Source organism: Lineus longissimus, chromosome 8, assembly GCF_910592395.1.
Source record: "Lineus longissimus chromosome 8, tnLinLong1.2, whole genome shotgun sequence".
NCBI lineage: Eukaryota > Metazoa > Nemertea > Pilidiophora > Heteronemertea > Lineidae > Lineus > Lineus longissimus.
This window is the reverse complement of record NC_088315.1, coordinates 5,581,094-5,605,005: the sequence shown is the minus strand read 5'-3', so window position 1 is coordinate 5,605,005 and position 23,912 is coordinate 5,581,094. Positions and strand designations below refer to the sequence as shown.

General features: G+C 40.2%; 1 long non-coding RNA gene across 2 annotated transcripts in view; it reads left to right on the top strand.

Moving 5' to 3' along the window:
• Positions 1-23,912, top strand: part of LOC135492846 (uncharacterized) — a 53,160-nt gene that overhangs the window by 5,925 nt on the left and 23,323 nt on the right. The window contains exon 1 of one of the 2 annotated variants that reach the window (XR_010448135.1): positions 9,402-9,749. The exons of the other annotated variant lie outside the window; for it this stretch is intronic. This is a non-coding gene — a long non-coding RNA (uncharacterized LOC135492846). Of the gene's footprint in view, positions 1-9,401; positions 9,750-23,912 lie in introns of those variants that run through there. 2 annotated transcript variants of the gene reach the window in all.

Genomic DNA, 23,912 nt, shown 5'->3' with positions numbered 1-23,912 from the left:
GGATGCAGGATAACATCTCAAATTAAAATGTCAAGCGACTCGTCAGTCATTCAAACTGACAGATTTATACCATAGTGAGTTGTTATAAACCCCCCAGGCGATTGTTACTGTACATTAAGTGAGAGAATCAAGTGAAGCGATTCTAATTAAAATCTAATTTGACCTAGCAAGTTATTCCCAGGGTATTCAACGAAACCCCTGCCGTATAATCGAACTTCTGCTATCTGAATGGTTAAAGGCTCCGACTGCTGGTAACGACGATTAATGACCATGTCCTCACCGAGGAAAACACTCAAAATTTAGTTTTATGATACCCGCCGGTAGACTATACTGGACTGACAGCTGGTTGTACACAGTAATGCACCACCTTCACATACATGTAGGCTGTAATTGTACTGAGCTATAATAGCATTCCGCGAAGTTACTATTTATAGCTCACAAGGTCATTTGAATAAGATATTGATGACGTTTTAGTCACGTGACAGTCGGACATCGACACTTATTTCTACGCATTTGAGCTCATTTCAAAGTCAATTATCTTTGACCCTGCATTGTTTTTAGCATGAATGATACCATAGAGTCAGAGAGAGAAATATTCAGAACAATTATGTAGTATTTCCAACACTCGGACATGTGCCAGATTGAATCTAACTGCCCAAGTTAGAAAGCCTGAATCCATTACGAAACCGCATGTTTGTCCGACATTGCCTGTAATTCAGCGATGGGGAAATAGAGGGCAGCAGCTGCAGCGACCTCATCATCGCGGAATGCTATTGTGCCGGCTTTTCAGTAGGGTTCTATAGAATACTAGATAGACGAGGCTGAGCCAATCAAGTTAGCAGTCTAGCCATGTGCATCTCGGCAAGGGCGAAACCAGAGACTTTAAAGCCATGCCACTTCACTCTTGACAGCGATCCAAACAGCGATGAACATGGACATACAATTAGCCTCAAACGGAAGGAAAACATTGTCATCAGGAGCATTACAGCGGGAGGAAATGCATCCCAGTCGTATAACCAGACACGTAGCATCATTTCCGAGGTTGCTGAAGATCAAAGGAAGGATATATTGATGTCGTTCATTATTAACGAGTGTCATAACGAGGAGGTTACCGCGTAATTTACCGCGGGTTGTCTGTGACATAAGTTAGGCAGATACATAATGCATCTAAAAACAATTGAAATTGAATATTTCAAAGCATTGTGTTTAGTCTTTGTAAGGACAGTGTCTCAATTGTATTGTTCATTCGGACTCCATACATGACACAAGACGATGTAACCGCCGACCTGACAGATGACGTTTTGTTAATCGTTTCTTCCATATGACTGCACTTAATTTTATGTCATTTCCACCCTCTGGTGCCGTTATTTAATCATTCCCTACACTCCAGGGAATCATATTCGAAAATGCCAATATCCCTATATATATTAAATTAACTTAATAAAGGTTCTTGAGGCGTTATTTTTGTCGTATTAAAACCGTCAGCATGACCAGGATTGGGGGCATCGCACTGGCTGCATGGGTGTGTAGACGGAAAAGGCTGCGGCGATGCAGAGTCCCTGCTCCTACACTTGAGAGCGTTATCACCGAAAATTGAATGTAAGTTCTTCGTCGTTCATGACATCCCAAGACTAAAGAACCAGTTGGTGATGAACAATATAGTTTGCTTCAATAATGCTCAACCGACAAACAGCTATTTCATTATACTTCTTTATAGATGATGATGATGACGATGACGACGACGACGGTGACGATGATGATTCTGTAGACCCCTATTTGAGGCAAGTATTGTGAACTTCATACGTCAAATGAAGTTCGAAAACTTAATCACATAAAGTGCGACTCCTATTTCCTTATTCAGCTTATTTTTAAGGTTTCTTTAATTACCGAAGCATACCGTCAAAGTATCGAATCACGCTGGCTTGAATCTTGAGTTACCAGACTGTTCAACCTTTATTCAGCAAGCATTTAGTCAATATAAAGCGTGAAACACTTGCAAATGAATATCAACTTCCTGTCGAGTTGGCTATAAAATTCGAGGAGTATCAGAAAGGAACAAGAATGGCGTTTTTGTGTGGTTTTGGGGGAAAGCGCCGGCGAAAGACCTAATTGGATGGAAACTACTCAGCTAGACAAATATGGGGGGGGGGGGGAGGGGGGTTATGCATACATGTATGTATTGAAACACACATACAGAAAACTGAAGAACCACAAAAACGCCTTAGCAAATGCCGAGTGAGCCGGCGCGGGGTTTGCCCGAATTGCTCTTTATCAGTCCTACAATGTGGGTAAATGTTTGCATTCTAAGTCAAACTCAACGAAGACACTTTGGCTTATTTAATGGGTATTACTCTAGTTCTTTCGCATGGAGGTGTAAATACGGCCGTGTTAGAAGTAGAGCTTACTTTCCACTGATACCGGAGAAAGCTGGAAATCGAGCGGCTTTCTCGACAGATTGTTTTCGAAGTGAGTTATTGCGACGACTGTGATACCATAAACTATGTGGTACACATCCTATTTTGTTTACCACGGTGTAGACTACTACATAGTTAAAGGTTTTTATTTTTTCCGATCATGAGAAATAAAAGCTAAAAGGTTCGCCCGAGGCTACAGATAGTGCGTTGACGTTTTTATGCGTGAAGAAATTTTACCGTTTCCACATGGTCTGTCAACAAGTCGAGGTGGGGATATATCGGCGAAATTAGCATGGGTTGCTGGTTTAAGACAACGCTTTTCCTTCGACTGAAAAAAAATTCTCCGGATCAAATTGCCAGACGAGCCAGTTCAAAGTTATTATGTAGATATACTGTGAAAATATGAAAGACCTCGATAGGCGACATCTATCTCACTCGTATCCACTAACAATATAGTATCGTATAGTACGTGTCCCTTTGATATGTATTAATATAGGCCTAGCCTAGTCTAACGTGGTTCTTGCTTATTCATTTGTAGACATTACAAGAAGTGCATTTCTGTACTCCTGCTTGCAGCATATACAAGCCATAACTGTTAATTGCCCCCGCGAGTAGGTGCACGTTTAAACAGGAAAGGTTTTGCAGAGACAAATTATGATACTATGTTATCCCTTCAGGTTTCAGCATATTCTTTTGAAATACTGACACTGTGCATCCGTGTAGTGCTATAATAGTCTATTATGTATCCGTTTCCGCCCCGAATAGGCTAGATTATCCAATAAATACCTCAATAGATGAAATACCCTGAGGTGTACGATGCTTGGATCTGTTACACAGGATATACTTCTGGCTTGACGGCTCAACTCCGCGACCATCTGATTTTTGACCAGAGCCTTTAGCTAGAGCAGTTCACCGATTAGTTTTGGCACTGCTGCCAGTAACATGAAGCCCAATGCACTATAGGCCTATTCGTTCTCATAATCTCATTTCGGGGTTGTTGAAGGAACGAAGAATAGTACAGAGTGGCCGGGATAACCTCCAAGGTCAGTGACGATGAAATTACACTATACTTCCCAATATTCGTTTTCTCAGATACATATCAAGGAATTATAGCAGTGCCAACCGCGCCTAGAACGTCTACCAAACGAAGCAGCTTACCAGTCCCATTACCTTTGCAGCTCATCCCGGAAGCATGCCCACAAGCCGCAGACAACATCGCCATATCATGCGTCATCCCGTATAAATAAATACTCACAATCACTCACCCATTCTATCAGACCATATTTATGTGTTACTCCGTAATAACTTGGTTACATATCGCGTAAGGCTGCGGTTCGATTGACGAACCAAATTGTACTCATTGTCTCTACCCGATAGGTAATTGTATTGATACAGTCGTCAGTAATGACAGATTGAATGAGGAGGGCGAAGACACACATTTAGCGGGATGGTACTATTGTACATATTTATCCGTTTATCAGGTTAGGTACAACGTAGATCAGCGGTCTGGCTTGTAACATATGACAGAAGTAGTTGTTTCGTCAATCACGAAACGATTTTTGTGAACTCTTAGTAGTAGTGTCCGCGATCAGTACCACACATCTTGTCCATGTTATCGCAAAAACTACCTTCGTTTTTACTTCCAATTAATACACCTCAGCATCCTCATGTCAATTTCAGCTTTTCTCGTCTTTATTATAACCCATCCACCGTTCCATTGTATTTCATGCTCTCCGACAGGAATCTGAGTTATAGCATTGGACACTTCCTGAGGCTAAATTTTCTGCCTTTTCTACCAATCTATATTATCTCTATTTTTCCTGGCTGTATTGTCTTTCTTCTGGAAGCTGGACAAATATCGCTGATACACCTGTAGGCTGCAGCACCAGCATTGTTTACTTACCATGTTTCCCTTGATTCCTTTGTTTTTCAAACTCCTTGTATTGTGCCTGTAGTGGAATTAAACCTCCATTGCTCTGAAGACATACAAGCTGACAGAGAAAAGGAGTGCTTGGCAAGAGAATAATTGGTCAGATCCTTTTTGGGGAATACTGAACGGGATATGTAAAAGGTGCTTACATTGACATCACATATCCACGTTTCAGCCATAGTCGCATTTAAAAGTTCAAAATTACAAGAACAATCCTAGTAGGACTAACAATAAAGTACTGTATCCGCCCGAGAGCAAATTTATCAAAGAGACACTATTGTTTTTGGTTTCACTATCATCATACTACATTTTAGTTATTACATACGGCATCGATCAATAAACCAATGGCCTGAGGTTGATAAAATACCAATAATTTGACCATCATCTATTTCATTTCGATAGTACATGTATTCGTACATGTGAACATCGATGAGGTACATCAAATGAACTAACATACCGATTCTGCTGACCACACAATAAAAGTCAACAACATACGTCAAACAAAAGGCCCCATCTGTGAACCAACTCAAACCATAAATCACCACAGAGCTCTCAAAGATGGAACCTGTTGATAAATCCCCGGGAGGACTCAGTGGGCATTTCAGGTAATCCACGCGATGATTGCCCTCCTGATATTGGCGATCTCCCATCTGTGTTCGAGTAGCTGGCCTAATCCGTGGACATCTATCTCACTCGCTTCAGGCCGGCTCGCCCTAATTTATTGAACTAACCTGAGAGGGAAGACTAATTACCAAGAGGTTCTGTGGATTCCACAAGTCAGATATCACGGCTTGTAACTAGAATCCGTTCCTTGTTATCGAAAATGGACACACGTCGATAGGGGAAAGTGTATCCACTTGTGATTCTCGCTCTGAATTGGATAAGGTCTGGCATTTCCGTTCAATTTATTTGGGTTGATGATCATTGCCGGGAGGATCGTTGTATCCTACGTGATGGGGTGGTATCGTACGCTCTTCGTGAAAGCCGATTACAGTACAGAAAACAGAAATGAAATTATTTTAGTGGTATCGCGCAGAAAGTAGAAATACACTATCGTGTACATTACAGCTCTGCATGTATCTATTGCTATTGATTGCATTCATTGACATAACATCGGGGACATCACTTAGTATTCCAAATCTATAAAATACGCACTACTTAATCTGATGGCAATATCATATAAGTAAAGAGGTGATTATTGTCACCCAATACCAATACACGCCCGACTAACCTGCCAAACTTCACAAGGACGGCTCCAGTCACACGATCAAGAAATCGACAAGGATCGTTTGGTCAAATAAGAAGCGTATCGGACACTTAGGCTACGCTCTAAGATCGGATCGCGGCAAATCGTATCAAGGGATTGGTCAGCTGAACAAATCTACCTTGATTGGAAAGATTGTGGTCAGAACAAGGAACATGCGAGTAATCTCGCGTGACTTGATGGCATATCCTAATGACATGGGCACAACTAGTGCCCTTTTTTAACCGGAAAAGTACTCAGCTTATTTTTTTCAGGTGCTGAGAACATTGCTAGTTTCTTCCACCACTAATATCGGTTTCATAAATACGTGATGTTTTGACATCAACGGAGAATGTACATTGTGCGCTTCAGTAGCTGCCGCACAGCAAACATGAACTGAGTTGAAATCTAGCCGAAAATGCCATGGCTTGATACCAATGGAACGATCTGATGTCATTTTGGTCGGTTGATCTGACGATATTGCAGTCGGAAAACCTCATATCGCAAATCTGCACCAGAGAAACTTTCAGCAATAAGAAATCATCTCCGATGTTCTTCATACTGTGTTTTTTTATAATCCTGATTACGTTGATTGCTGGGGTAAGCCTGTTGTAGCAATCTTGCGTAATCTATATTGGTCTTGGAGCGACATACCTTGCTACTTGCTGTGCTGTCATTGCCAATATGATATTATCCACCTTAATCAACAGACTTCATGCTGACAACTTGTTGAATGAGCCCAGAATTATTTCATCACTGAATAAGAGGAATTGTGTTGGATCTGAGGAGGTACATGAAATAAGTTTCAGCTTTATAATTTGCGGTTCTGCTGAGTCATCACAACAACCGAAACCTTCATTTCGGAACAATGTCTCGTACATGCATCGGCCCGGCGGTGCTTGGTGTTGCAGCGGTCTGACAAAACTGGCAGCTGAATCGTAAGAAAATGAGAAAGGGCTTGCATATTCTGCATTTGCTGAAGACCTCGCAGAAAACCTGGAAATACACTGCCGAGAATGCACCAAGCGATGATTCTAACATATAATGGCATTGTGAGTTTTAGCTTCCTGTAGCTTTTGTACGGGCTTCTAATGACGGAGTTAAAGGACCCGCTCGTAACTCATCAATCCAAAAATGCAGTCTTCTCCCTTTCATAAATACATTCCTTTCCTAACTAATTAGCCTTTGGATTCGATCTCTGAACACGCATGCAGGAAGTTTACTTTAAAAATATAATGGCGCAAATGACTTGCGCAAGCAATCTTAGAAAGTGCTGGGATGTCGCATTTAATGAGAATAGCCCTGAATCACCGAATCACGTTCATTTGTCTTCTCTTACGGTTTAATCCTTTGGTGTAGCGCTATTTGAGCAGAAGAACACCAGAGCGTGTTTATATTTTCACAATTAAAAATCACGCACTTTTTCTCGTCGTTTCCTCAAAGTATTGCTTAAATATTCTTTATGTATGTTGGTGTGGACAATTATGCATATGGGCAAATTGCCAATTAGACATTGCCAGTTATTCATACATTACCAGTTGTCCATACAATACCAGTTGTCCATACACTTATTATGTTATCCACAAATTACCGGTTATCCATACATTTGACCAGTGATCTCTACATCATCAATTATCCATACATTGCCAGTTATCCATACACTTATGTTACCCACAAATTACCGGTTATCCATAAATTACCAGTGATCTATACATCATCTATTATCCATACATTGCCAGTTGTCCATACCCTTACATACATAGCAGCAGTGTATGACCGGTCATACACTGGTGTTAGACTAATAACATGCGATGCAAAAGAAAGATGAAAGCGAATAATTAGATCAACGATAAATATTTCATGGGTCAGATCAATAATCATTTTCGTAATTTTTTCTGCGATTGCATATCATTTTCAAATAAATTTCAAAAGATTGAAAAATGAAACGATGTACAGAATCCAATATTTCCATTAGATGCATAGATTATTGGAAAATTGCAGAGTGGAAAAATTCTGCAACTATATTTTCTAAGATTTTTTGTACATGAAACATAAAACGAGATAACACGAGATAATTTTTTTCCGAATAAGTATGAATAGCAAAGACAACGTTATTCCAACCTTAAGTGTTCGAGGCCATTAATAAAGGTCCTTGGCCAGAAAAACGTATACTTGTTTCAAAAAGCTGGTAAAGCCTCTCAAACGAATGTGATCTTCTCGCTCGATCTGGCCTCAAAATTGGCAAACAGAAGGCAAACAGAAAATAATTTGATAGTTTTTTAATTTGCAAAGAATGGCGAAACACTATCACATTGTTCAGTTTTTTCCAAGCCTAATGTTGATAGATCTATTAATTTGTCTGTGCATCGGCCACATAACCACGATAACTGGTGCCAGAGAAACCACGTTGATTTCGTCATGTACATTCTCTAAATATAACCTGACATTTCAAATTTGTCGTCGTCTATGGGTTCTGAGACATCCAAGCGAAAATGAATTGGCCCCAGGGAGCAGGGGCACCATTTGGATTCCTTTGAAAATTGGCGAGGGACACTTTCAAATGATATAAAAAAATCTAAAAGTCATAGCAGCAACTCTCTCTTATTTCGTTCTTGGATCTCCTGTCTGAAGAAGGTACATACTTAGTACATTACACTTGTGTTAGGCTTCTCATGGCAAGCCTCAGCCTACAGTTTGTAGATGAACACATTAAATGCGTACAATAGACGATTAATTTATTTACACTGTACTTTAATATCGTTTCAATGTTGCAAGGGATTCGTATTTTTCTACGCTATGCCAATTTTTAGGTGGCCCCTCAACTTTTGTGTCTGTCCCTCGCGGTGAAAGCCATTAAATAAGAGTTTGAAGGCTGTTATTAAGGCGCGAGAATAGAAGAAAATTGAAAGCACTATCAGTCGACTTGTTACTTTGTCAGAGAGAAGATGGTCCGGGCAATAACATTGTCAAAGGAAGTATTTTTTTCCAAAGCGTCGTCGATTCTTTATAGTAATTGATACCTATCTGTGAACTTCGCAGTGAAGTTTAAAAACATCGACATCACCGAATCCCGAGAGCATAATTTGTTGATGTTTTTTCCGACAAATTACTTTACGGGGTGCATGCTAGTGTTGGCCAAAAACCACTCATATGGCCTTCAAAACCAAAGATTTATTTTTAGGACTTTATGGCATCATTTTGTGATGCATCCTGTCTAAACATAACGATAGCAGCCGAGAGCAAAAGATCGCTATCTTTATCATGTTTATACAGATTCACCAGTGAATAGCATTATTCATTGGCTGTCAAATCACGTTTTATCAGAATTTTATTAGTGAATATCAATTTGAGCTTGAATATCATTGGACTGGTTTAATGGGTCAGCTGTGAATAAGGTTGGATGAGCTTACCCCCTGCAGAGATTGAGCATCAATCATTTAATAGTGTCCCCCTAGATCCTCCCTGTCTAATTTACAAGTGAATTGAACGAGAGTACTGACTGCCGACCGCGGCAATACAGTTCTTTATCAATGAATTAATGATGCACCTCTATCTAATATTCAACAAGTACCGAGTATGACCATGAACGCTGAACTTCCGTTATCGTCTCAAACTATCAATGTAGCTTGGAGCGAGACTTCGCCACAAAGTGCCAATTTATATTGGAGGTAGCATCATTGATTTTTATCAGCTCTTATCCGTGACTTTCGAACTCCACCACTAGCAATGGTTCTGCGGATGTTGGTGACGTAATGCAGACGTATCAGTCGCCGACGTCTGCAACTATCGGTGTCGCAAGGAACAAGGCTTCGTCACAAATCCGTGCTGCTCATCAATGCGTCGCCGCAGACTTGCCGCCTACAGGAGCTCGGGCACATCGACTCATTTATCACCAGGGACGCACAAAAGCTGTGAAAGGGCGGTGAAAGTCGGCGAAACAAGCAATTTCTGAATATTCTCATCTGCTATTCTCATCCTATAAAAGGCTTCTTATCTTGGATTGGCGTTCTTTTCAAAGTACTCCGTCTTATGGAGTGTTGATCGAGGGGCTGACCAGTTTGTACACTTTCTCGAGGATTATTTAAAAAAGTGACTTGCTGATTTAACTTTTAACGGAAACTACGCTGAGCAATAACGAACATTCAATATCTTGCTGGAAAAGGTAGGTCGTTTCGTTTTTTAAAACGTTTTTGTATCAGAACGTTCGTATATCCTGTTTCTGCCATCTGATTTAAAGGCTTTCTCTCTTAATACGTCTTTAAAGTAGGCTAAATTGCCGTGATTGTGATTGATATCATCAAACGCGAAAATGAAAAAAACACTCCTCCAGGCTTAGTTTTCTTAGCCTTTAATCATGGAAATGATCAATGTGTCCGTTAATGATCTAAGTACTATCTGCACTGCTTCAACTTTCATCACCGTTTCTCTTTGTTGTCCAGTTTTACAAATCCAAGAAGTTCTTGATGAACCTTGAGTCTCTCCAGAATATCACAAGACATTGGAAATTAAACGGCCTCAAGCAACGAAGCTAAAGCACTTGTTCTTGTAAACAATTAATGCTTTACTTCATCGTTGGAAGGTCGCTTCGACATTAATGATAAGAATATACGTCGCTAATAAGCTCAGTATCTGATATTGAAGGTGACATGACAGTTGGCATATAAGGTAAGGCGGTGCAACTAATGTGTCCTGCCAGCTGTTTTCTTCACTGTAGGGGCCATCATGCGGAAGGCAAGGCTGAAGGGAAGTTTTGAACACCTGCTATCGTTTAGCTTGATAAGCTTTAAATGACATTTTGCAAGCTGCGATGAATTTGAAACAACTGTCACATTAGGATCTAGAACAGATTTCATAACAATTCCAGTCAGTGAGTTGTAGGGGTCACAGTTGTATGAAAAGTGGCCAATGAAATATAAATTTCCGAGTGTACTATATCCGGGAACCGAAGTGTCACAACAAGTGAACTTTCAAAATCTGTTGTTGTTTTCCGTCGCTGGTTTAATATCATGTCTTTATTTTTTGACGAGGTGAAACCCGAAACATCAGGAAAAACAATGTGAGAAGGGCAGACGCTAAGTTAAATATCACGAGTTCTTTTTTTATCGCAAGAGAGCGCAGTTAGATGAATTCCCATGCCGGATTATTTCGAACGGCTTTGGCCTTTTTCTCATTTGAAAGGCATCTTTTTTATTGCTCTTTGATGTGTCTCGATGGACATCCAACTAAAATGTCAGACATGGAGTATGTTCCTGTTGTAGTATATGCCTAATATAGACCCTAGCTACGGGCGTCTGCTGTCTCCTCTCGCTTGTTGCAGAAAGCTGTTTGCAAACATCATCATCTGAATCCAAGTACATTCATCGAATACACCGGCCGTCCGCCATCTTGGTTATTATGTGGTTGAATACGCAACTTGCTATGTGTACATTGCCGTGTGCATAGCTTTGTACATTTGCTATAGGTTTCTGCCGTGTCTCTGTAACATCGGTGATGGTCAGCTGATCTAAGGATCTTGGTTCATTCGATTTTGAACGAAATCGAAGTGTGATCATAGATAATCCGGGCAACAGAAATTACTCGGCAGCAATTTTTTAGGAAAACGTTCCGCGAGAGGTGCAGTCGTACGAATGGTCCTTTCAACAGAATGACATGTGAAACGCGGCCTAAATTTGCACAACAACGCAATGCATTGATTTTTGTTCTATATCTGGTTCGAGGACCTCCTTTTCTTTTTTTTTGAGTAAGGAATGTGTTTATTGGACATGCGAGTGTTTATTTTCTCCTCTCGATGGTATAGTGTAACTGGCAATAGTGCAGAAATATCCATGCCCTCTCAAGGGACCGAAGTCCACGACTGACTTGGATCGGACTGGTGGTGGCATAGTCGTCTTGAATCTAATGATGATGACGATGATACAAAAAGGCAACGACCTTGACCGTTACTTCTCCGAACAGGATAATTATTTGAATGAAAATACAAAAATACTGCAGTTTTATAAGAAACCATCACTTGAATTGAATGTAACCGTCGGCAATATACCTATAGCACGAACGTGGCTTGTATATCATAAGTTTCTCAGTCAATATGGGGGAAAAAACGAACGCCAGTACAAGCCTGTATAACACCTACAAAACATCTCGGTTAGACCTTGTGCAGCTTTACTTTGCTTCGGTACACGCATCATAACTTTCCCAGCCAAGATAAGAACAAACACAAAATGCCGAATCAAGCCCATAAAAACGGTTATAACGCAATCTCATATATAGACTTGCTTCCTTTTGTGCATTTAGAAATCATATCATAATAATGCATAATCGTTTCGTGTTTCCTTTTCTTTCCTTATTCTTGCAAGCACGGTAATCCACATGACACTGTCAGAGCGTTAGTTTAGATTGTGGGCTGTAATTAGCTTGTCATTGGTTGTTGCTTCCAGTTACATCGCCCCGCAGCGAGGATATTGCGTTGAATTGACCTTCGAGTGATTTCATATTCAGCTAGTATTTCCGCGTTTATTAGTGATGAGATCCTAAATACATGTAGGTTAACTTCAAAACCTGTGCAGAGGCGTTCATGCCACTCCTTACCTTTGATCAATTAACAAACTGAAATGGTGGGTGGGCATGACAGGTCATGATATATACTTATAAAATCATTTGATACTCCTCCACAAAACCTCACGTAAATGATACCAGCAGCGTAATCGGTGAATTTCATATGATATGTCCTCAAACCTTTGACCGACCAGTCACGATAGGTATCCACCTATGCATCCTGAACTATCAGAGGGATCCATCCGTACCCGAACCGGCGTAGTAGAGTTCAAAACCTGATGGTCGAGATGCCACCAATGAGGGAACTACCAAATACATTATAAAAGATCTACCCATCCGATAAAATCTTGTCTTTACCAAAAATCAAAGGAAGAAGCAAATAGCAACAAGACATGTACATTATACATGTCTGGAATTCAGTCCTTCTTGTCATATGGTGTACTTTATATGGAGGTTACTCCAATATCGGCGATATCAGCGGTAGAATAATAACAACAATAACGGACATGCCTTGAAAAACTTGCATCTTCTCTGTCGCCTAAGAAAGCTTTGGGTTATGACTTAGGCGGCTAATAATCGCCTTGCTTTTTTGTCTATATTGCGAGAAGAAAGATTATAAGAAATAAATATTATACCTAGTTATTGGTTTTGATCCAGGTTAAGGTAGACAGTCGCCAAGGAATGAGAGAACCACTGATTTAAAAAAAAGAGATTCCAGTTCTCTTCCTAGGCCGCGATGTGAACGCCCTCGGTATATAAAAGTAACATAATCCGTAAACGTACCAAGCTTTTGACGGCTGTTATATTTCATTTTCGGCTCTTGAGTTGCTGATATACGGTAGACGGGACTAAAGCATCTAAAAAACCCTTCTTGGTGATATAATGTTGATAAGAAGTAGGTGCATGTAGTATGACACGGAAGCAATTTTGTTCCAGAACCTCCCAGAGTGACCACGTCCTTTTGGTATGAGACACGTACATAAATCGATTGGTTCTATGTATATGACGTAGGTGTAAAAAATCCCTTAATCCCAGGATGATGCCTTTTGGATGCGTCTCTGAGCAGGGATTGCGACAAATTGTGTCACACAATACTTTGATGTAGATTAAGAAGCACCAGCAATATATGCGGCGATCTTATAAGGATTCTAGAACGCGAGTTGCAAACTGCTACGTGTCACCACTGGCCACGTTGGCCATCCGTACCAGATTGTGCAGCCTCATACTCCGGCCAACCTCAAGCTGATTTTTTAAAAATGAAACAAGTTAACAGTGTAGCTAATGTACAATGTTGCACAAAATGTTCTATACTCCATTTCACGAAAAATTGCTTTTTGCTGATTTCGCCCAAAAAAGGGAATATGTTAGCAAATTGTTTGATTTCATCTGAAAATTTAAGTCCAAAGTAACTAAAAATACTTATTTAGCTAGAATCGGCCAAGAACGAGTCATCTAAATTGAAACATTTTTATCATTTGCGTGCAATGCCACGCTTTCATGAAATGGAGTTTTGGGTGTGTGAAAGCTTGAGAGGGGAGGGGGAGCAGTGGGCAAATGCTCCCAGACTGGTCGAAAGATTTGAAATGTGGTCTCTCACCCATAGAGCCTTTGCTCAAATTGCTCGCTCTTTATCCATGCCAGGCGGGTTATTTTCCAAAAAAGCTCCTCGCAAGATAACGGCGTGCCAAAATCCCATGTCCATCCTTTCTTTATCCCCGTCAGTCCCAACCATTGACCTTTTTTCACCATCTTTCTGGTCTGCTAAGAGTATAAACCGATTAGCCAAGAGTTCAAATATTGTGTCAAAGCCACAAGTTCCGGAAACATTAGACTTTTTTCACGTCTGCTCATCTGTGACAACGGTATTACGTTATTCCGGTAAGATCAACTGGCCGTCTTAAACTATCAAGAAAATAAACGAGGTTTAGCTTCTTTCCTCTTCTTCCTCTTCTGCTGTTTGCGATGACTATCACTGCGGTACCTTGCACAGAGCCATAAAGGACAAAATACTCGCTTATGACGACGTGTGATGTTTTTTTAAGTAAGGTTATAAGTTGCCAAATAGATGACAAATGTTAATTTGATGTAGAAACCAACAGTCTGGACATTGACTTTGATAGATATTCATCTCTTTGAGCTGCAACTGTTTACCGATATATTTCTTCCTCAGAGTTCGGTCAATATCTTTCATTAATGTCGATTACACAGAATAGCCTGAGAACCACTTTAAAGGGGGCATCTGCTTGGATACTCTCCATAATGACCAGCATTTACGTCAGACGGATCCATTTCGCATATACATTACATGAGTTAAGTGTCTTGTGATGCTGCTAGCCGAAACAAGCTAAATAAAAGGCAGTGTTATCTATCATGTTGGATCAACTGGCGTTTTAGGGCATATACGGTAATTCTCCTTTAATACGGTGTTGTTGTCGTGTAATGATATAGGAAACGTTTTTTGACAAGAGACGAGACACTTTCATGGGAATTCCAGACACATAGAATCAGTAATTACTCTAATTACCGCTTCAATGTGCAGATTCTTGTATGGAAAATTTCCAAGGGCGTCTGAAAAATCTTCGCACCCACACACTAAAGGACTTTATTACACCGAGAACTCCTTGTATGATGCACGTGGCTTGCTGATTTGCGCTAATTTGAATATGATTTAATCAATTAGATATCAACAGGGTTTCGCGGTGTAACAGTCATTGTAGTGTCACGGCTAGTGAATTCTATGATGGAATTTTGAGGGTTTACACGTGCTTGCGTTGCTTGCTCTCATTAACCTGAAATCATAGTCCGGTCATACATGTAGTTGTCCCGCCGAATAAAACCTGAGTTGGCTAGAAAATTCTTACTAAGTTTCGTCAGCGTAAGATTTGTGCCCATTCGCTAGTTGTCGTTCAAGTCTTGCAAGTGTCTTTTTAGATACATGTATATTGTAAATATTTCTTGCGATGATCCTCAGGGAAACTCGGCGGCAACAGGTATCATTTCACATATGAAAAATAATAGGTATCATTTTACATATGAAAAATGCTACATCTACGATCTCAGAAAAAACGATCTTAGCCATACCTCATTAGCGCGTTTAGTTGTGGGGCTATACGTTATTTAGAAACACGATATCATATTCTCTATGGGAATTGTCTGCTAAATGATCACCTTACATGTACATAATAAACCGTCTTGGATAACTGAATCTAATGACGAAAATATGATTACATTCGGTAGAAAACAGTACTCGGCATGAACAAACTTCGGAAGTATTCGATTTGTACATTTTGAACGCAGCATATTGCTTTGCGTTTGTATTTTTGCTATGTGAGGAAGAAGTTTATTTTCACTGCAAAATACCCACACTCTAAAAACTAAGATGCTTTCCCTAGTTTAAAGCTAATTTCAACCAACCTTATAAACATTTTCATAGCGGTGTAGCCTCATGTTCGTTGCATTTTGTGAAGGAATTCTGCTTCGTTTTATTTTTTGCATATGAATGTATATCATTATCACAAATCAATATGCTATCAATCTATTTTCTCATACTTATTGTATTTTTTAGTATCTTTAGAAAATAATGAATAGAAAAATATAAAAACGTAATAAAACTTGTTGATCTTGACAAAAAAACATTATTCATTCATGACACATACATTTTCTTAGCTGTATACTATCACTGTAATGACAGAAAGTATAAAAAGCAATACAAAAAGAGCCTGATATAGAAGGGGTTTGGATGAGGGCAGATGAAAAGAATATACATTTTGATCATTCATTATGTATTCTTCTACATGCTTTTTAAAAGGTTTATACTTAGAGTAAACACTTTGTACTCGTTTAAGATTCACGTAGAGCGCACAATCTGGGGATTCGTGAAGTATTTCTGTATATGCTTTCTGTAGGTGGATGATTATTATGATTAACATTTTTCCATAGTAGAGCCGAATAAAAGTATCCGGAGTACCTATATAAAGATGGCTTGCCTATTTTGGTCACCTTTAATGTTGCATGTTTTTAAATATTTCTGTTTTATATCCGTTAGTGTATATTTAGTCACATGGTAGCAACTTTCTCAGTTTTCGTGCGGAAGCCAATCTCGGACTCCGAGCCTTAAGTATTCTATTCTGATTACCACCCATTCCCGGGTAATAAACAATGGTGATGTAGACAGTAGACAGCTGATACATTACAATACCATTATCAGAGTAAATTCACCAGTAGCAGGTAGCTAACATCCTAGATGTCAATACCGAACAGGATAAATTGCTACTCGGAACCGTACAGCAGGGTAAGTAATAATCGAAGTGTCTGTATCACCTCCTTTGGGAAAAGGGTGCAATGCGTACAGGTTATTAGCCTGACGTTGGTCTTTTGTTCGGTTGGTAAACCAGAATCCACTCTTACACAGGTTACGATAACTGCAGAAGACGTAGACAGCGCCACTGACTTGAATTTAGGGATGACAATTATGATTTGGACTGTATTAGTACATCCATCCTCAATATTACTAAACGTTCTCGATGTTAATGCCCCAGGGAATATTTGCGCAATCATAAGGCAAGTGAGACCTGGCGAAGTGCTCGACAAATACCACCAACTAAATGGCTGATTGCGGATAAACTATCAACATATACTTCTAGCTAATCATGGTTATGAGAGGAATACGGTAACATATTGCCGCTGAATCTTCCTGCCAATGCATCAATCGGGATGCTGAAGAACATTCATTAAGAAGACCTTTAAAACCCGTCATCACGTAATTTTGCGCTGCACGGAACCAAACGGTACAAAAATCCATGTAAAATCTCGTCAAATCAGGCGCATTCAGTAAAGTCCTTAGTACACTATCCATGTAAAAGGTTTTAAAAGGGATCTGTCATAAAAGGAATATGACCACATGTGGCAACACTAACGACATTTCCATCAAACGTTCCTTGTAAATGACAAATCTGTGGCACTAATTGGGAATCCATCATTTTTCTGCTGACAAGGAAGAAGCTGTACACAAATATCCCATCAGCATGGGTGAATTATTAAAACCTGATCGCGTTATTCATCTGCGTCAGATATCAAACCAAAAAATATGTTTCCTTCGAAAAATAAGTTGCTGAATTTTACACATCCTGATAAAAACAAATATAACCAATAATGTTGACATTTAAATTGAATTTTGAACGATATATCAAATATAGAATTTGGAATTTTGAATGTCGTGCGAGCCTTTTGTGTTTTGTAGCACCCGTTGTTTTAATGAGAATGTCGTGTTAAGTTGCTGAGTGGAGATCCGCTGTTAACTGACTTTCGAAACATGGGTAAAATGCAATTTCACCCATTTTATCCATTGTGGAACGTAAACCCAGTGTTTGTCTCTCCCTATCGTGAGCATGTTAGGGCGAGGTGGTTTACGCAAACCAAAGGTCGCATGCACTTTTGTTAGGCCAGACTAAAGGTTTCTTTCTTCGCCGTTTCATCCCACGTGTCAGACATTATTCCGTTGACATATTCACCTGGATAAAGTCACCGGACTTACGTCTAAATTGGAACTCCCTGTTGACCAACCAGAAAGCCAAGACTTCCCTTGTTTATGCTCGAACTCTCAATGAGCTTTAATCCGTTATTATCTTTAATGCTCATCATTGTACTGTGTAGGAATGGAAAATGCCCATTGGACGTGCATGTGAATGAGAAACGTTTCCATATCGGGTACGAGTCCACATTTCACATCGCATAGTTAAATTACGTTCGATGAATAACAACAAGAGCAGCTGAGGTACTTTGATCTGAACTTGTCATCATCATCAGCCATAATGGCTTCGACCAAATAAAAACAGCTGAAGGCGTTTGGTGGCAAATGCACTCTCTGGACAGATGTCCGCGTTCATTTCCGTTGCTTGAATGGGCAATTCCCTTCTTCATAACTCCTGCGTTATGTTTACAAACCAGCATCTCAGAAAACCAGCTTGAAATTGAAAGCGACCGTTCCGGAAGCGTGCCTGGGTGGACACAGGCACAAATTACTTATGTTTTATAGGTGCATGGTGACATGCGTTGACATGCGTCGGAATTGAGTTATCATGATTTGTTACACAGGTGGCATGGATATGGTTTTGATATCGAAGTGGAACAGAGGGCTTTGAGCACATTTGAACAATGTACGGCAATTTGTTGCGAGTTTTGTTTCAGTGCTGTGCCTCCGTACGATTCGTCCAGTAGATTGACCCAATTTGGCTATTCGTCTTTATCAGAGGGCTTTGAGCATGTAACGTAGTACATTTTTGTACATGACGGATGGTTGGAGTCTTGAGATGATCACTTGCTCTGCATTGTTGTCTTTTTGCTGATACTTTTGAGTGGGTCGGATATCGGTCATGGTACGGCGGATTCAGCATTATCAGGAGACATCAGGGTATATGCACATGTTACGTTATAGAGCAATCCAATATAGAAACAGGTGCTTTGAAGCGGATCTTTTTTTCTTGCTGAACCATCGTTTTAGGTATATTGTGTACGATTTGACCGTTCCCTTTCGGCAAGATCTGGAGAGAATGTCCGCTGTTTTTTCATCGAGTCTTTGTTTCCACCATGCTTCCCGGATAAGTGGCATACTAGCAGCGTGAGTTTCTCGTCATCTACTGCTTAACAATTGTACAATGTACGGCAATTTGTAGTACATTCGTTTTCATCCATTCGCCATAAAAAGTCACTGCATCTGAACCAAGAGCTTTCCGTTAAGTTATCAGATTATCGTTATTTGATATTGACATATGATGTTATAACGTGATGAAGGAAACCACAGAAGTCAAGCTGAAAACATAGAATGAGATTTACACAAATCATGATCGATTTCAGTTTGATAGAGAATGGAACGGCGTAAAGGTAGTTTAAATTTCTTCATGAATTTTTTTTAATTAGTTGTAGTGTTGTAGTAGGGCATGACATGCACGTTATAATTTTTTTAAATTCTCGTTCAGATGATGATTTGAAGCAAGGTAAATTTGGACCTTTTCCGGAAGTTGGTACCGCCCCCCCCCCCCCCCCACCCCTGTTGAGGGAAGGTTTGAGAGTCCTAATCTGCAATCTGCTTTCGGGCATGCGTAAGGCATGTCCGGAATAGAAGTGACGTCACTCTGATGAAGGCTCTGGTATACGCTCCGAAACTCGTAAAATGGTTTAAACTTCGGCTTCATATTTACTAGCTGCATAGATGGAACTTTTCAATGTGGAGTACAATATTGTACTTGTCACTGTTTTATATGTTGACGTCACTCTAATACGAAGTGGATATGATTTTATGTGCATGGTTCCTAACAACTGTTCTGTTTTTGAAATGATATTGACGGAAAAATATAAACCTCTATTAATCTTTATTCTCTGCATCTCTGAAGAAAAGTGCTTTGTTTCTCGTTCCACTTTCATGTTGGCAGAAGTGAGCATGAAGATTCTTTCCAATACACGAAATCCGAGACATAAATCTGTTATGACGTCTGTTCGTGTTGTAAAATACTTCCATTCACAAGTAGTACATTCTTTCAAAATCACGATACCCGAATGTTCCTGATTGCAATTGCATTATATTATTGCTACACGATGAAAAAACAAGGTGTACAAGTGTACAGCGCCCGGTACAGATCAGAGACAATATCGGATTTGCTGAATACTGAGATAAGTCTTGAAAATAATAGAGAAGGAATTCCTTTTGTGAGACCCTATTTGTTGTTGATTGCTACAAGTATGTTCCTGCTGTAATCTCTTTAATCAAGCAGTCACATATTGTAGGAAGATATTTCTCGATTCAGAGAATATAATGTGGTCTAGATCCATTATCTCCTTGGCGCATGATATTTCATCACGAAACCCAGTCTGCACAGGAAATGTCCAGTAGTCATCGCACGATTAGTCCAACTCTTACATTATGACTAATGAACCTGCCACTATCAAGCGTATCATCCTGTCACAGCTAGAGCTTTGAGCTTGTCGCGTAATTTGAGATAAGGGATGAGAATTCCCGGTTTATGTGACCACTTAGGTTGTCTCACCATTACAGTAAGAATACTAGTAAAAGAAAGCGGTTGCGTGTCATGTTCTTAATTTCAGATATTTTACTGCCTTCACCGTCTTCAAAGGATAATGATATTGCTGCTGTACACTGAGTACTTGATAGCCACACACAATGCAATCCATATCATCTTCGTTGCCCGTGTGCCTTGCCCCAATCTCCAAATCAACGCCGTCACCTATCTCATTACCAATAACCAACAGATAGAAGAACACGTGGTTTCCCCAGGCAAACCCAGTATGCTTTTATACACCTTAATTGTCACGCGTAGAAGACCCACGATGCTGACAAGAAGGCACTCAAAACTGATTCCCTGCTACTTGGGAATCTCATCATTAACCTAAAGGATAAAGTGTTTTTTTGCTGCTGTCATATCGTGTGTAACCAATGTTACAGGCGAGGATATTTGGTCAGGTTCTTTTATCAGAGGCAGTGACATTGTGGGATTTTCTTATTGGAAAACTCAGCTCATGTACGATCATCTTTCACCACGAATGAAAGTGCCAGCCAGCTTCCTTATTCCCAACCTCTAATCTCTCATGATTGCTACAACCCTATTTAGTTCGGCGCGAAGTCTTTTATCATCTCCGTATAGAACGTTCGGGCTCTTGGAGGAGGTTATCTTTTTCCAGTCACAAGCCTGAGACAAAAGGTCATACCAAAAGTACCTTTTCACATTCATCGATAATCTCAGGTCAAACCTGGCCTTCTATTCAGAGCAGACAAACAACTATTTGAACTACTATGTATTACAGGCCAGATTATACTTCCCTTATTTATCATTTTGTCTTAAGGGGTCTCTGATCTTTCTCGTTCGTCATTCGTTTCGGTCACACGAACGATGTCCCTCTAATTCCTTTCCAGTCCTGCAACCCATATACACCAAGGACTTGAGCATGTTCCGTTGAAGAGGTCATCATCAACCAACGATACAAATCAATCACTTATCTCGGCGGTTGATTAAACCGCTGTGGAGCAATACTTCGCCAGAACGTGGCCGTATCTGAAATCTATTGGACACAGTTGCCCTCTTGCTATTCCCAAGAACTCAATACTGCACACATTTCATGCTACCTAACCACAACACAATGAGCCTTATAATCCAGGGAAGCCGACCAACAGATCCGACCAACCACACCTCTCCAAGTACCTAATTAACCTATTCCAGCGAAGACAGAGCCTCCAAATGATCAAGGTGACATTTACAGATCGCATTGTGTCTTTGCTAACGTATGACAAAGGATAATGGTGCTTTAGCATGATTACTTGTCAGCGAATCGATCAGATATTACTGTTGTGGAGACAAAACACATCTGAGATGATCCGCTGATGTTGATGTTGATTGAGATAATGCAAGCGGTACTTCTAAGAGAAGATCTTTCGGTTGTGCATTTGTCCTTCAATGTTTTAGGTTGTCCGTTAAACCAATATGCGGGCATACCATGAAACTTATGAACACTCTACAATTTACTGGAATCATCCTTGAATCAGCAGAGCAGCATTGTAGACCACCCTAACGAAAGTTGTTAATTGTCCATCAGATAAATCTCATCTGCCTGTAGCACGAGGTCACCAGTCATGCCCCCAAGATAGAAACGTTCTGATTGACTGCTGGGCTCATGGGACACATTGCTCTATGCGGTCGGTAAGGATTGGTCGTCACGACATGTGCAATTCCCACTACTTGTCAACGATGTGATTGGGATTGGTGTCTTGACATTGCCTCAAACAGGTGGTAAATGGCTTTCACCTCGGCGCGTAAACGTAGATGAGGAGTCTGCTTGACCATCATCGGGAGACGAGAAGACGGCTTTGGTTGGAGCATGAAGTTGCCTTCTTTTGAACTATAACGGACTGGCGATGCGTTTCGGTGCATGGGCACCAAGGCTTCAAGATAGATTTAAAGTTCTTTACTGACTCTGCATGGACCCATGGGGCACAGTGTTCGGTATTCATGTATTGTGTCTCCGGTAGGTAAGATTTGGTGGTTGCGATTGCCATTCCTTGTCAGAGTTATGATTGAAATCGATGCATGTTGTCAAGCTCTGTTTGCTGCCGACTTCCTTCTGGTAATGACATTGCAGAGATGAAAGGTGCCATTGGGCCCTTTCGACCTACATGTAACAGCAGGCGAGAAGAGACATCTAGGCTGGGAAATGGAATTGACACTTCAGTGTTGCCTTTGGTACTAGATCGTTAAGGCTTCAAAAATGTGGAAGTGTCCGCTAATTGACTAATACGCGTATGTTGTGATGATATTTTGGGAATTGTCGAGATTGATAAAAAAAGACAACAGATACTGTTGAAAAAAAGTGCGAAACTCCATCAATGGTTCCTTGTGCAGTATATTCACTCTTTAAAATGGTTTTCGGCCAACACAAAAATGCACCCCGTAGAGGTTTTTCAGGGAAGTGAAAAACCCTTTGAGGTTTACACAAGTTCAAAACCATTGGGTTTTTTTATTTCACTGAAAAACTTTTCGAGGTGCATATGTGTTTGGTTGAAAACCCTACACATATAAGCCAAAAACCCCTTTTTAAGAGAGTTGCGTCTATCTTTGTTCTACTCGTTTAATCTTCGCTCTTCGCTCCAAACGACTTGGATTAAGATTGAATTACCAACATTGTCTTCTCTAATCTAGGCAATTATTGAGAATGGCACTAAAAGTCTTTGGAGTGAGAGATCAGTTTTAAAGCAGTATTGACGTGAGAGGTGTTGGTTTCTAACGAAGTCAACCAATATCACTTTCATACTGATGAAATACCAATTCACCCACCATGATGTCAACATTCTGGCGCAACCATACTGATCGAGGAGCTGGCACTGGCACGGTTTATGAACAATCTTATATCAACGCATGCCGCAAATCTTCTCACCTTAAGCTGCACTTAACCTCAATATCTTTCCAGCTTCGTAATTATACATTTGTGTAAGTTGTTGCCTCTTACGCCCGGTTCTTTCAAAAATAGATCTCTCAACAAAGTTTTCGTCGGCGTTGACAAAAATGATTCATATTGCGAGCGTCAGTTATAGTATGCGAATAAAAATATTGCAGTTCAAATGTATTACATGTACAGTGGCTAGTTTCCGTACAGCAACGGTGCTATCATTTAATTTTCGCCATCGTTGGTTTTCGAATGAGCTATATTGCTGCCCTTTATCAGACAAGTAATAGACTATGCCAGTTTTGCATCGTCGATGAATTTTCGCAATAAAGGTTAGACGCATTGTCATAGCAAGTTCCTCGGGGTCGGACGAGTACTCTGGCCTTGACCTAGTGAAGGCAACATCCGCTTGACATTGCTGATATCTATTTCCTGTTAATTCACATCAGAAAATCTCGGAGTACACGCGGAAGACATGAAAACAAAAGATCAGACAATGTCGTAACATGACGAAGATGTGAAAAAGAGAACTCCACGTAGTTTCTTTAATATTCGCCGCTGGAAGAAGCTTTATTACCAGGGAACATATCCGTATGGCATCATGTTGTTTTGTTTTGTTTTACCATATTGCGTATTGTCCTGACGGAAAAGCCAAAAACTGCCTAGGAATACTGAACTTGACATAAAGAAAATATTGATCTTTCCATCTGGGCTCAGTTTCGAGTAGACGTGAAACACCCATCTCATTTTCGTTACGGGACTTTTTGTGGTTATATATAGCGATATGGGAAGAATTATCCTTTTATGATTTCGTATCGTTTTCCACATC